Here is a 13,303-nt window from a genome sequence, read left to right as displayed (position 1 = left end):
GAGGCAGAGAGGTTGTTTCCACTGGTCGGGGAGACTAGAACTAGGGGGCACAGCCTCAAAATACGGGGGAGCCAATTTAAAACCGAGTTGAGAAGGAATTTCTTCTCCCAGAGGGTTGTGAATCTGTGGAATTCTCTGCCCAGGGAAGCAGTTGAGGCTAGCTCATTGAATGTATTCAAATCACAGATAGATAGATTTTTAACCCATAAGGGAATTAAGGGTTATGGGGAGCGGACAGGTAAGTGGAGCTGAGTCCACGGCCAGATCTGCCATGATCTTGTTGAGTGGTGGAGCACGCTCGAGAGGCTAGATGGCCTACTCTTGTTCCTAATTCTTATGTTCTTATCTTATGTTCTTATGAAGCAGTCCATGCCGAATGCAGCAAGACCTGGATGACATTCAGGCTTGGACTGATAAGTGGCAAGTAATATTCGCTGCACACAAGTGCCAGGCAATGACTATCTCCAACAAGCGAGAGTCTAACTACCGTCCCTTGATATTTAACAGCATTATCATCGCCGAATCCCCCACCATCAACATCCTCGGTGGGGGGGATTCTTAACTGGACCAGCCACATAAATACTGTGGCTACAAGAGCAGATCAGAGGCAGATTCTGCAGTGAGTGTCTCACCTCCTGACTCCCCAATGTCTTGCCACCATCTACAAGGCACAAGTCAGGAGTGTGATGGAATACTCTCCATTTGCTTGGATGAGTGCAGCTCCAACAATACTCAAGAAGCCCAACATCCTCCAGAACAAAGCAGCCCACTTGATTGGCACCCCATCCACCACTTTAAACATTCACTCCCTCTACCACTGGTGCACTGTGTACCATCTACACGGTGCACTGCAGCAATTTGCCAAGACTTTTTCGGCAGCACCTCCCAATCCTGCAACCACCAAGAAGGACAAGAGCAGCAGGCACATGGGAGCAGGCACAAGTCACACACCATCGTGACTTGGAAGTATATCACTGTTCCTTCATCATCGCTGGGCACTCCCTCCCGAACAGCATTGTGGAAGTACCTTCACCCCACGGATTGCAGCAGTTCAAGAAGGTGGCTCACCACTACCTTCTCAAGGGCAATTGGGGATGAGTAATAAATGTTGGCCTTACCAGCGACACCCACATCCCATGAACGAATAAAAAAAACTTTCACAGGCAAAATCTGACACTGTTTCTGCAGTGAGGTTAAAAAAAATGGTTCGTGTTTTCTATTTTAGAACTCTTAAAAAGAAACAAGCGCAGTTGAGCTTTACAAAGGGATGTGAAATGCTCAGTATGTTTCCCCCCCCCTCCACTCCCCGATAGCTGCACACCTGACTCCATGACACACAGCTGCTCTGGGTGTGGCGCTGAGGTCAGTTGTAACTCTTCCCGGCAGCGCGCCACCCTCCCCCCGCAGCCGCTCGCGACTCCCTCAACATCTTTTACCGGCGAAAGGCCGCCGCCGCCGCCTCCGCCTCCTCCTCGCCGGACAGCGCTCTCCGCCTGCCGACTTCACCTCCGCGGGGGTATCCCGGCCACGGACTGGTGGTGGAAGGGACCACTTTCCGTGTTGGTGTTTTGTTTTGCACTTTTTGTCCGTCGCGTTCTGGTGCGGGCCGCGCCGGTGGGGGTGGGGTGCGGCCACTTCCTTGGAAGCGCTTTCCACCCTCCTGGGTTTGGTGAGTCAGAGGCTCGGGTGTAAAGTCTCGCAGCTCAAACAGCACAACAGAGAGAGGGGAGGGGGAGAGCACGCGAGCAACGAAGGACCGGACAAGATCGGAGAGAGGACGTCAAACTGCTTTGTGAACTGGGGAGGAAAAAAAGACTTGAAGCAAGTAAGTATGGAACGGAAGTAAAAGACCTAAATGAAGTTTTATAAAACGAGGAGGAGGGGGTGATGTGAGCCTCGCGGCTGAGTTGCCGGGTGCGGGGCTCGCGCGGCGGTGGTTGCGAAAGTTCCGTTTCGAACTCTTTTTCGAAGTTTAAATGGCCGCTGAGCGGCTCGGGACGGCTCGCCGCCTGGGAGGCGCCCCTAGAGTCTCCGCGGCTGCTGCTCGACATCCCCCTGAGGAGTTTAAAAAAAATACATATATTTTTTAAGTGTTTCCTTTGACCGGACCCCATGGTTTCCGCGGTTGCGGTTCGAGGCACAGATTTGTGTGTGTGTTTTTTTGTGATTGTTGAGGGAGCTCAGTCAGTCACTCCCGACTCTTTCCGCCCGTGTTAGGCCGCATCCTCCTCTGTATTGTTTGTTCTCGGACACCGAGCCCGAGCAAGGCGGAAAGGAGGGGGTGAGAGCTCGGGCAAGCCCGTCCCGCAGCAGGCGCCGCCCGGGATCTGGGGACATTTAGCCCAAAACTCGGCACAGACTCTGGGCACACAGTCCTACTCGTTGCACCTTTATTTATCGAAGCCTGAAGTGTTCCCCTTCACCCTCCCCCCTCCTTATAGTTATTGGGTGGAGAGGCACAAAATAGTCTGAATTTCAAACGTGGCTTTCATTTTTAAATCAATTAAACTGGGATTTCAGACCCCCAAACACGAAACGACAACTTTGTGTATTTTTTCACAAATGTTAACTCGTTAATTCCAGTACACTGTAATTTTAAAGTATTTATAGAATGTCTCGATCGCTGGGTTGGTAAGGATGTTTATAAAATTGTAAACAGTGCTGTTAAAGTATGTTATGGGGCTTTAAAAAAATGCTTTATCTCTTCAGTTTATCTTACTGTTGCTGCAGATGACAAAAGTTTAGAAATAAAATTGGTCTGCTTGGTTAGTGTTAGAATGTGTTATTTCCCTCCCCAATAAATAGATAAAAGCTGGACATGGGAATCTGTTGAAATATTTTCCCAAGCCAACCTGTGGGGAGATCTGGTCACATTGTTTGTACTCATGTCATTTACTTGTTTTGTGCTCCAGCATCTCGCCCAGTTAGAAATCTAAAGCTCCATGAAACTGACGTCCATTGTAAAAAGTTTTTAAGTCTTCATTGTACTTTTCGGAAAACATTTGAAATGAATAATCTACATATACTTTTTGCATTGGGGTGGGAGAAGATTTTTGAAAGAGGAGCTGGCAAAAGGAAATGGGATTGCAACATTTCCAGGTCATTACCAGCTTTTGTTACATCTCAGTTATGGATCTTCGAGCCTTATATCCTGTTTATGCTGCCAAAGTTCAGTAGTGGAGACCATTTGCAAGTGAATTTGGCAATACAAGTGCATTGTGCAGGTGTAAGAAGTTATTTGGTTGCAGATTTCATGCTATGACAATATTACCACATTATAAATGGGTGCTCATTTTCATTGGGAGCTTTTGATCATGGTTGTATAGTGAGTTGAAAGCAAATTTGACTGGTCAGATTAGTATTTGCTATGCACTGGTAGTTAGTTCAAATATTTTGTGCAAGTAGTTTGTATACTATAGATCATATGACACTGTATTCTGATTTGTCTTGGGGTTGTCCTCCAAGTGACATTGAGAAAGGAACTTTACGTATCGGCCTTGCTCAGTGGTAGCACGCTTGCTTGTGACTCAGATAGTTGTGGGTTCAAGCCCCACATCAGAGACTTGAACATGTATTTAGGTTGACTTTGCAATGCAATACTGAGGGAGTGCTGCACTTTGGTACATGCAGTTTTTTCGAAGAGACATTAAACTAAGGCCCCGTCTGCTGCTCCGATGGATGCAAAAGATCCCATCGAACTAGTCAACGAGCAAGAGAATGCCGTGTGTCCTGATCAACATTTATCCCTCAACCAAGATCATGAAAGCCATTTATCTCATTTGATGTTTGTGGGACATGGCAAAGTGTGCAAATTGGTTGATGTGTTCCTTAGATAACAACAATGCCTAGTTTTTAAAAGTACTTAATTGTCCTGAGGTTGTAAAAGATGCTATATAAATGCATGTTTGTTAAAAAGTGTAAACACATTGGGAAAAATGCTAATGTTTGTTCCCCATAAAATTATTTTCCTCATTCACAGAATATTGGTTTGATATCTGAAATCTGCTCTTTCAGCGTATCCTTGTGAAAAAAAAGGCGGTGTTTTTATTTTTGGAGTTGTAATGATGCTCTTTATGGTGGATTGCTCCCCATGTGCACTGCATGGTATCTTACTAAGCTGTGTGAACCTAGGTTCAATCCTTTTTCTTTGAATTATTAAATCTCATCTGGGGTGTTAATGGGGCTATCATTGGTCTCTGGGCTAGGAAGAGAACAGAGAGGTTCCCAAACATCAAACGCCCACCCCACCCCCACCCCCAATTCCCTGGCTGAAGAGCGGATGTTGAATGAGGGATAGGCTCAGGTTTGACTGTGATGGCTGTGCTGGCTTTTGCATGAATAAGACAACCTGCTGGAGCTTTCTGGATTTTGAACCAGATCCTAGAATGAGTTGTCTTTCGGAAAGGAGTAAGAGGATGAAAATTTAAAAGAATTACAATTTCTGCAAAATAAAATTGTACTTGTTCAAAGATCTGTGATCTATTGATGATTGAGATTGGAAGGAGCTTGGGTGTGCACGTGGGTTAATAGTATGTGTCTTATTTACTTCCAAGTTGGATTGCTTTTTCTTTTGGACATAGCTGTATTACCTAATTGTCATTGAAGTAAATTCACAAAGAAATATCCCAAAAACCTTTGTTGATGCTAATGTTGTGATTTGTGTTGTAAATCTGTTTTAGATTTGACCGTTTCCTTTTATAGCATCTGAAATATCAAAATCGTACAAAACATTTATAAGGGTTTGTAAATAGGTTCCTTTTGTTTTTCCCCAAGTTGTTGAATTTGTTAAAATATCGTTGCCCAGTTGGAGTTTGTGGCTTATACCAGCTGACACCACACCATGACCTAGTCCCTGATTAAGACTGAATGTTCTGAAATCATGATCCACTGAAATGCAGTCTTTTATCTTAATATCTGCTTACATTTCTTCCATGTAGAAGACATTATGCACATTATTGATTGGGACTATTAAATATACTATTTATGCAAATGTTGTTCAATAGGCTCAAGTCATTTTATCAGATTCACTGAATAATTCTGTAATTTTGTGACCTTTGTCTCTTCGGAACATATTTTACGTAACTGAAGTCAGCTGTGTCTAACTGCTGTCATTACAGGAGCTACATCCATCAGTTGTTTGGAATGTAATCAGTATTGGAGTCTGCCCTTAGTAGTGATCTTGGTAACAGAGCTGTGGCTCCTCTTAATGGTCATACACTTAACTGTCGTCTATTTGCAGAGTTCCAGTGGATGCATGTGATAAGTTGTGTAGACTCTATAAACTTGGAGGTGCTATGATTGTATGTAGTTCGATCATTCTCATCTCTATGTAAACTTCGAGAAGCAATCTGATTCCAAAGCTAAGCAATCTAAATAGTTCAGTAATTTGAATTTTATATTTAATTCTTTGCATGGTTTATTGATAGCGTGACTTATGAATGGTTCTGCTGCTGCCACAGGTACTAAATTACTTTAATGCTCAACAGAGATCTGCTATTTTAGCAAGGACAGTCAGCATGGATTTGTTAAGGGAATGTTGTGTCTGACTAAGTTGATATTTTTCAAGGAGGTAACCAGGAGGGTCGATGAAGGCAGTGCCATGATGCAGTGCATATGGATTTTAGCAAAACTTTTGATCAGGTCCCACATAGCAGACTGGTAACGCAAGTAAAAGCCCATGGGATCCAGGGCAAAGTGGCAAGTTGGATCCAAAATTGGCTGAGGCAGGAAGCAAAGTGTAATGGTTGATGTTTTTGTTACTGGAAGGCTGTATCCAGTGCGGTTCCGCAGAGCTCGATGCTGGGTCCCTTGCTTTTTGTGGTACAGGTATAACGTCCGGAAACCTCGGCTATTCCGAATTTCGGAGAAGAAATCTGACATCCTGAATCCGGAAACCCCTGTGCTGAGAATTTTGGCTATGAGGAAAAATTGGAGTTGCTGGGTCTGTTTTCTTCGGAATAGAGGAGGCTGAGGGGAGACCTGATTGAGATGCAGAAAATTGAGGGGCCTGGATAGAGTGGATAAGAAGGACTTGTTTCCCTTGGCAGAGGGGTCAACAACCAGGGAACATATATTTAAACTAATTGAGGGGGAGGTTTAGAGGAGATACGAGGATAAATTTCATCATCCAGAGAGTAGTGGCAGTCTGGAACTCATTGCCTGAAAGGGTGGTAGTGGCAGAACATTTAAAAGTGCTTGGATGGACACTTGAAGTGCTGTAACCTACAGAGCTATGGACCAAGAGCTGGAAAGTAGAATTAGGCTAGATAGCTCTTGGTCGGCCGGCGAGGACACGATGGGCTGAAATGGCCTCCTTCCATACTGTAAATTTCTATGATTTCAGTCTCGCTGCTTTTTATAACCAATATTCCTTGCATGACCTCATCTCTCTCATCTAGAAGGAGGATAGCATGTCGGGAGATCTGAGAGATGCAGTAATCGTGACCATCTTTTTAAAAAAAAAAAGGGACAAGAGGAATCTACCTGTTATCAGCCACTAGGAAAGTCGTCGCTAGAATCCTCCTCAACCAGCTTCTCCCTGTGGCTGAGGAGCTCCTTCCGGAGCCACAGTGCAGATTTCGTCCACTACGGGGTACAACTGACATGATCCTTTTGCTAAATCTTACTTGCCACTAGGATTATTAAGGCGAAGTGAAAATGGTATAGATAAGGCGAACCCAGAATATTACTTTAAAAATGCTGGCAAGTAAGATCAGAGTTTTGAAATTGGTGCAAGTAATAAAAAAAGAAAGATACTAAAAGTTCTTTGCTAAATTTCAATCTTTTTACTTTCACCAATTTAAAATCTCTGGTCAGGATTATTTTAAGGTAATCTGCATGTTTATATCAATCGTTGCCCAGCAGATTATTCCAATGAGTTGGTGTTAAGACACATTCAAGATGCTCTTCTGAGAATGACATTACTGTAGGGGTGAACTTTAATGTGCTGGAAGGACTTTTTTAGCCATTGATTGTTCTAATGAATTGTATTTATTGGTCTCCATTTACTTTTCCGATCATTTCAGTATTGAGAACTTTTGAATGGAACAAAATGTATTTAAATGGGATATTATCAAATCTCTATTCCGTATGAAACAACATCTTTTGTATATGAAATAGAACCTTGTACTGGCTACTGTAAAGGAAGATATCATATTTTGATATAATATGAACTTATTCATTGACCACCAGGCAATCTATGCAAAGAAAGCTATTTTGCGCGGTGGCGGGGTGCGGTCAGTGAAGGCTGAAATGTGCCGATAAAATTGGAGCCGTGCCACTTAGGGGTGAAATTGGGAAACACTTTTTCACACAAAGGGTAGTAGAAATCAGAAACACTTTCTGCCTATCTGAATAAGTTATGGATCCTACTGGCTTTTGTAATTTTAATTTGAATATCTAGTGCCTTCCAAACGTCAGTTTGTCTCCATTCTGAAAGGAATTTGCTGGCGAGCCTTGCAGGTGACTTGCATTGTGTTGTGTAACTTGTAATGCAGACTCGCTTAAATTGCAGTGCTCTTCAGAAGTTAAGGAAACCGGGGAGTGGTCAGAAAAAAAACTATTCTGGTGCCCCCCCCCCTCCCCCCCCCTTGCCTTTGACCCTCTTAAGCTATGGCAAGGCAAAGTTCTGTGGGGACCTTTTGGGGAAAGAGTGCCAGTACCTTGCCCAAGTGATTTTGTTCTGTAAGCCTGCATAGTGAATAGCAGAGAACTAATGTAACAATGGCGTTCATAGCAGCTGTCATGTCCTGATCCTGCCCTCCTAATGTCCACTCATGCATGCTTCCTGCTGGGCTCACTGAACAATGGCAAGGTGGGACTGCTCGACTGTTTTGGTTCTTGATGCCAATTGTAGTTATCCAGTACTGCTGTAACTGAGATTCTCTAATTCAATATATTCTAGGTATCAAACATGGGATTTTGCTGGTCCCTATGGCTCAGTATGATCTGATGTGGTTCCCTTGCTCTTTGTGCACTTGGAATGCTGCAATTATTTCTTTTTTGTAATTTAAAACATTTCCTGAGGAAGGAAATTCTAACTTGTGAATAAAATTATTTTACTGTGTAGATTACTGAAGAATTAATTGTAACAGATCCCATTATGAGGACTGGTTTGGATTAGTAATCTTGAGTAACTCTCCTTTGGTTGAAAGATTTAATAAGTACAAGTTTACTGAATGTAACTGCTTCATGTACTCAACTATTGAATACCTGAATTTCTCTCGTGCTCTTTCTGGTGCATCCTTGTTTCATTATCCTGGGAATTTTCTCTGTGAATGTTGTTGCTTTCCTTGGATGTTTTTGTTCTCTCAAAGTTACATGTTTTCCAATTGGGAGGTTGAGCAGATGTCTTGATGCCACTCCCTACAAATTATAATGGGTGTACAGATGCAGCTTAGATTGACTTGCCCTCCAATTTTTTATTCTGCTGAGAATTGTTTATGCTCTGCACCAGCTGATTTGAGATTGAGAACGCTCCTGTGAAGTGTCTTGGGACGCTTTTTACATTAAAGGTGCTATATAAATGCAAGTTGTGGTTGGATTCATAACAGCATATAGATTTGATTTTGTTTTGTGGATGAGATATGTAATCTGATGACCTGATAAAACTTATGAATTCTAGCTAGTGGAAATGGCATTAGATGCAAAAAGGCTTCTCCACCTCAGTTCCAGTTCTATTAGAAATTTACTAGCTTTAAATCAGCACCGGTTTTGCATTCGTACTGGATAGAAAGTGGGATGCAAGGTATGTTGCTTGCCCATTGTAAAAATGAGAACGAAAAGGGTTACAGTTTAAAAATAAATCTACATATCTTGTCCAGGTATTTCCAGAAAGTTTCAGCTTCTGGATTTAAGCATTGTGTGTTCAGCCAGAGCAAACAGAATATGCTAAAGCAGCCTTAATCTTGTTGCTGTTGTAATGTGGAGTAACCCAGCCCAGTGTTGATTTGTTGATCTCTGAAGGTGGCAGTGCTGAGGAATGAAACACTTCAAATCATGGTATCCGCTACAATTTTTTTAGCAATTAAAAAAATAGTTCAAGTAGAGGCAAATAGTTTGTCTTTTATTTACTGATGTGCTAAATTGGATCAGTAGGTTGGTTGTAACAGTGTTCCACTGTTTTTAATAGTCTGATATCTTCATATTGCAATACTGCCACAAAAGACCACCCTCGATTTTGGTGGCACAATTGTACTGTTGAGGGTTGCTTCTGCTGCCAGAGGTTCCTTCCACATCCCACTTCAATGCTGTCATTACTACTTTGAAGGTAATAGTAATAGTGTTGGTAGACGTTTTGTTCTTGCTGAATGCTTAGACCTTGTATCGACCAGCAATCGCAGCTTTCAAATAACTGCATGCACAAACTTGTACACAAGAAGTTTGTGCTGATGCCCTTGGTGTGGAATCTACTTGGCAGTGTACATGAGGTGGATTCCACAGTACTAGCGAGTTCAGCATTTTACAGAGCCCCTTCAAATGTCACACGTTTGCCAAGTTTAATTTGGTGCTGCTTAGAGATGATTGTTTTAGTATTAAAATCATGTCTCCTTATCTTCACCTTTTGCCCCCATTTTCTTTTGTTTCCATTAAAGATTTTTCACTTATTCCTTATTGGTTTTATTCAACTTCTTGATTCTATTTTGTTGTCTGAAAAGATCAAGACAAGAATTAATTTCAATTGTTGCTTTGAGTTGGATTTTAAATATAGATTTTTCTTTTGCTTGTTATGGAGGGGAGGAATGCGGGGTAGAAAGGTCTGGAATGATGCAGTTGAGATTGGGTTGGAGGTCATAAACAGGTTCGGCATGGGTGTTTTGCATTGATATTAAATTGTTAACTATTTGAAGTGCATTATATTCTCAAATTTTTCACATTAAAGGTTTCCTGTAACCACGTGACATTAAATAGCACCAGATACTCTTATCCTTATGACCTGCAGGAGAATCCCTGCCCGTCCCATAAATAGTCTGAATGTTTGACCACTGCAACACACCATAGCTCAGTCAGACATAAAATACCAGATTACCAAACCACTTCCTGTTTACTGCTGCAGAATGGAATCCTAGCTAAGATGTAACCAAATTCTTCTCCCACGCATACAGTTTTCTCCAGTTAAACAAATATACTTATCTGATTGTTCAACTTGATTAATGCAATGATTAGTTGAGCCATAGAAGCTCAGAAGATTCCTCGTTCAATTACAGTGCTTGCTGTTGATGGATCACAGCTGGGATGGCATTTAGAGCATTGCAAATGGTTTCAAAGCTCCTCAGTTGGGGAGGGGGGAAAATCATCCAAGATCCTGCTTCTGACCACTATCTAGTGACTCTTGGTATAACTACATAGGTGGATATCTGGTGAGACAAGATTGGGCTCGGTGGTGTCTCTGTGCTGAAGAGTCCGCTGAGACTGTCTGTTAAGGATGTCCATATTATAACTGTAGGCCAGATGCAGCGCCCTAGCCCGGTCAAGCTGAGGGAACCTACTCCAATTTCTGCTTCTATTGCTTACTTGGCCTGGGTATTGTGGGCTAGAAAGTCTGTAAAGTCTATTTTAAGTGCTGTTGCTTTTGTTGGTAGATAAGTCCGAAATCAGGACACCAAGACTAACAGTGGATTTAACGTGGATTTAAACTTTGTGGCTGCAAAGCTACTTGGTAGCTTAACTAAGTGGCTCGTGAAGACAAAAAAAGGTGGTCATTTGGAGTAAGGTGTCACAGGACGATCAAACTGTGGAACTGGTTTGACGCACTAAATGCAATAGATCTATTGTCAGAACCGACTTGGATAATAATTGAAAAGTTGATTATTTCTTGTCAATACAGGTATTTATACCAATGCCTTCCTCCTCACATTGACTTCTGCTGGAGTATGGTTCTACGAGCACCCTCTTAGACCTTGCCTAAATGGTGTCACTTCATGTGGGGATAGATGGTGTTGACAGATGCAAGGTGGAGTATTACAGCTAAGCTCCAATTTTGTACTTGTCCAACATCAATACACACTCTTTACAGTAGTGGTCACTGAATAGCAATTGGGAACTGGAGCGCGAACTGGCTTTCTGCATTCCACTGACCTCGTGGGAACAGGGACTGAGGATCTGCACCTCTATTGCTAACTCAGCATAGTCCAGAACTGAAACCTTTTTTAGTATATGTGGCACAGCTGCACACAACCTTTATTTACTGAGTCATCAGGGTAAATCTAATTCCCTTTTTATTGTACAAAATATTTTTAACTATTTGGCTTGATTTGCTGAATGGGCCATGTCACACAGATTTTGCTTATTTGTTTTTATCTGTAGTTTATAGAAGTTCATTTTGGCAAGCTAGTGAGGCAATTATCAGGATTGGTTTTGTACTTTTTCTGCTGAATTGTTGCTTTTGGGGAAAAAGATAGGTTTTATTGCTGTAGTGTGGCCCTAACTGATCGTATGTAGCACTGCTGGTAAAATTAAGTTTTTATTCCTCTTTGCTTATCTCTTTTCCCACCATCTTTTTTTCATTCTCCTCCAACTTTAACTTTCTGCCTCGGCGGGTAGTTGCTTTGCTGTTTTAACAATACTGATTTTGTAACTGTTAGTAGGTACATGAGAGCCATTAGTTGACTACACATGCTTTACTCTGGCTGAGAATATCCTCTCCTTTTGTCCTGTCTTTCAAAAGTCTGGTCAAGATTGAAAATCATGTGGGAATTGGGGGTAAAAACATACATCCTAGCACTTATAGTGCAGGATGTTATACCAGAGAACAAGGGAGATCCTATAAATGAATTTTTAAATAGTTTCTTTTTATGTAAATGAAAGCTAGTAGTGTTTAGTTTTTCAACCTTTACTATTGATAAGCATGGTTTGAATTGTTGTTTCAAAGGGGTGGATTTGAATCTGAAATAATTTAACGATGGGTGTGCTTTGATTTGGTTATTTGCCCTTGACAGTTGGAGAGGTTATGGGATTCAGGGCAGAAAAGTCAGTTGAAAGATGAGTGTCTGTTGTCTGGTTGTTGACAAAGGACGGTGCAGTGGTCTGATTCTGCTGGGTGTGTATGCGATTCAATTTGGCATACGGTGATTGAAATTGCATTGCTGCGAGGCTGTATTCACTGTACATGCCATTGTTCCATTGAAATGTTTTCATACATTTAAATATTGCTACAAATTTGATGAGCAAATGTACTCTGGCAACTATCCTACAAATGTCCTCTTTCCAGTCAAATTTATAAGATCTACTTAGCTCCATTCCTAATTTTACAGATTGTAAACTTCAAATAGTTGTTAGCAGACCTGTTTAAAGGTTAGTGCCTCACAATGCATAGCTCCAGTGGATTGGAAGCCGCGAGCTTGGTCTAGGACTGTGAAAGTGTTACAGCATTAAATGATGTGTATGTTGACATCATATGCTCCTAGAACTGCAATTGCATAGTTGAAGTTTGTTGCTTTGATGTCTGGCTCTAATGTACATCTGTAGTGTTTTAGTGTAATATTGACTGTTTAGTGACATATTGGAGCAATATATTTTTTTATTTATTCTGTTGCATTTACTACACTACTGAGGTTTTATATCTCCAGTAGTAAAAGAAAAGTTATTCAGGGATTCTAGGTTTTGTGAGAAAAGTGTTCTGAGAAAACATTGAATAAATGTGTGTTCTACTTTGTATGTGTACCCTTCACCCCCTCCCTTTCCTATCAACCAATCTTTTATGCTCCTTGGGTCTCCTTAAAGCAACTTGATTCCTGAGGGATTAAATTTTTAGTTCTCAACAGAAATGAACCAATTGCGGGAGTCGAGAGAGGCAGCGGCCTATAAAAGACTCAGCAGTCCGGGGAGCGTCGAGAGAGGCAGCGGCCTATAAAAGGCTCAGCAGTCCGGGGAGCGTCGAGAGAGGCAGCGGCCTATAAAAGGCTCAGCAGTCCGGGGAGCGTCGAGAGAGGCGGGAGTCGAGAGAGGCAGCGGCCTATAAAAGGCTCAGCAGTCCGGGGAGCGTCGAGAGAGGCGGGAGTCGAGAGAGGCAGCGGCCTATAAAAGACTCAGCAGTCCGGGGAGCGTCGAGAGAGGCAGCGGCCTATAAAAGGCTCAGCAGTCCGGGGAGCGTCGAGAGAGGCGGGAGTCGAGAGAGGCAGCGGCCTATAAAAGGCTCAGCAGTCCGGGGAGCGTCGAGAGAGGCGGGAGTCGAGAGAGGCAGCGGCCTATAAAAGGCTCAGCAGTCCGGGGAGCGTCGAGAGAGGCGGGAGTCGAGAGAGGCAGCGGCCTATAAAAGGCTCAGCAGTCCGGGGAGCGTCGAGAGAGGCGGGAGTCGAGAGAGGCA

General features: G+C 42.6%; 1 protein-coding gene across 1 annotated transcript in view; it reads left to right on the top strand.

Moving 5' to 3' along the window:
* Positions 1 to 1,392: 1,392 nt before the first annotated feature.
* The window catches only part of ctnna1 (catenin (cadherin-associated protein), alpha 1), a 197,386-nt gene continuing 185,475 nt past the window's right edge, over positions 1,393 to 13,303 (top strand). The window contains exon 1 of the mRNA XM_070878385.1: positions 1,393 to 1,825. The gene's annotated coding sequence lies outside the window, so the exon portion shown is untranslated. The remainder of the gene's footprint in view (positions 1,826 to 13,303) is intronic.

Source organism: Pristiophorus japonicus, chromosome 4, assembly GCF_044704955.1.
Source record: "Pristiophorus japonicus isolate sPriJap1 chromosome 4, sPriJap1.hap1, whole genome shotgun sequence".
Lineage (NCBI taxonomy): Eukaryota > Metazoa > Chordata > Chondrichthyes > Pristiophoridae > Pristiophorus > Pristiophorus japonicus.
This window is presented reverse-complemented; position numbering and strand designations above follow the sequence as displayed.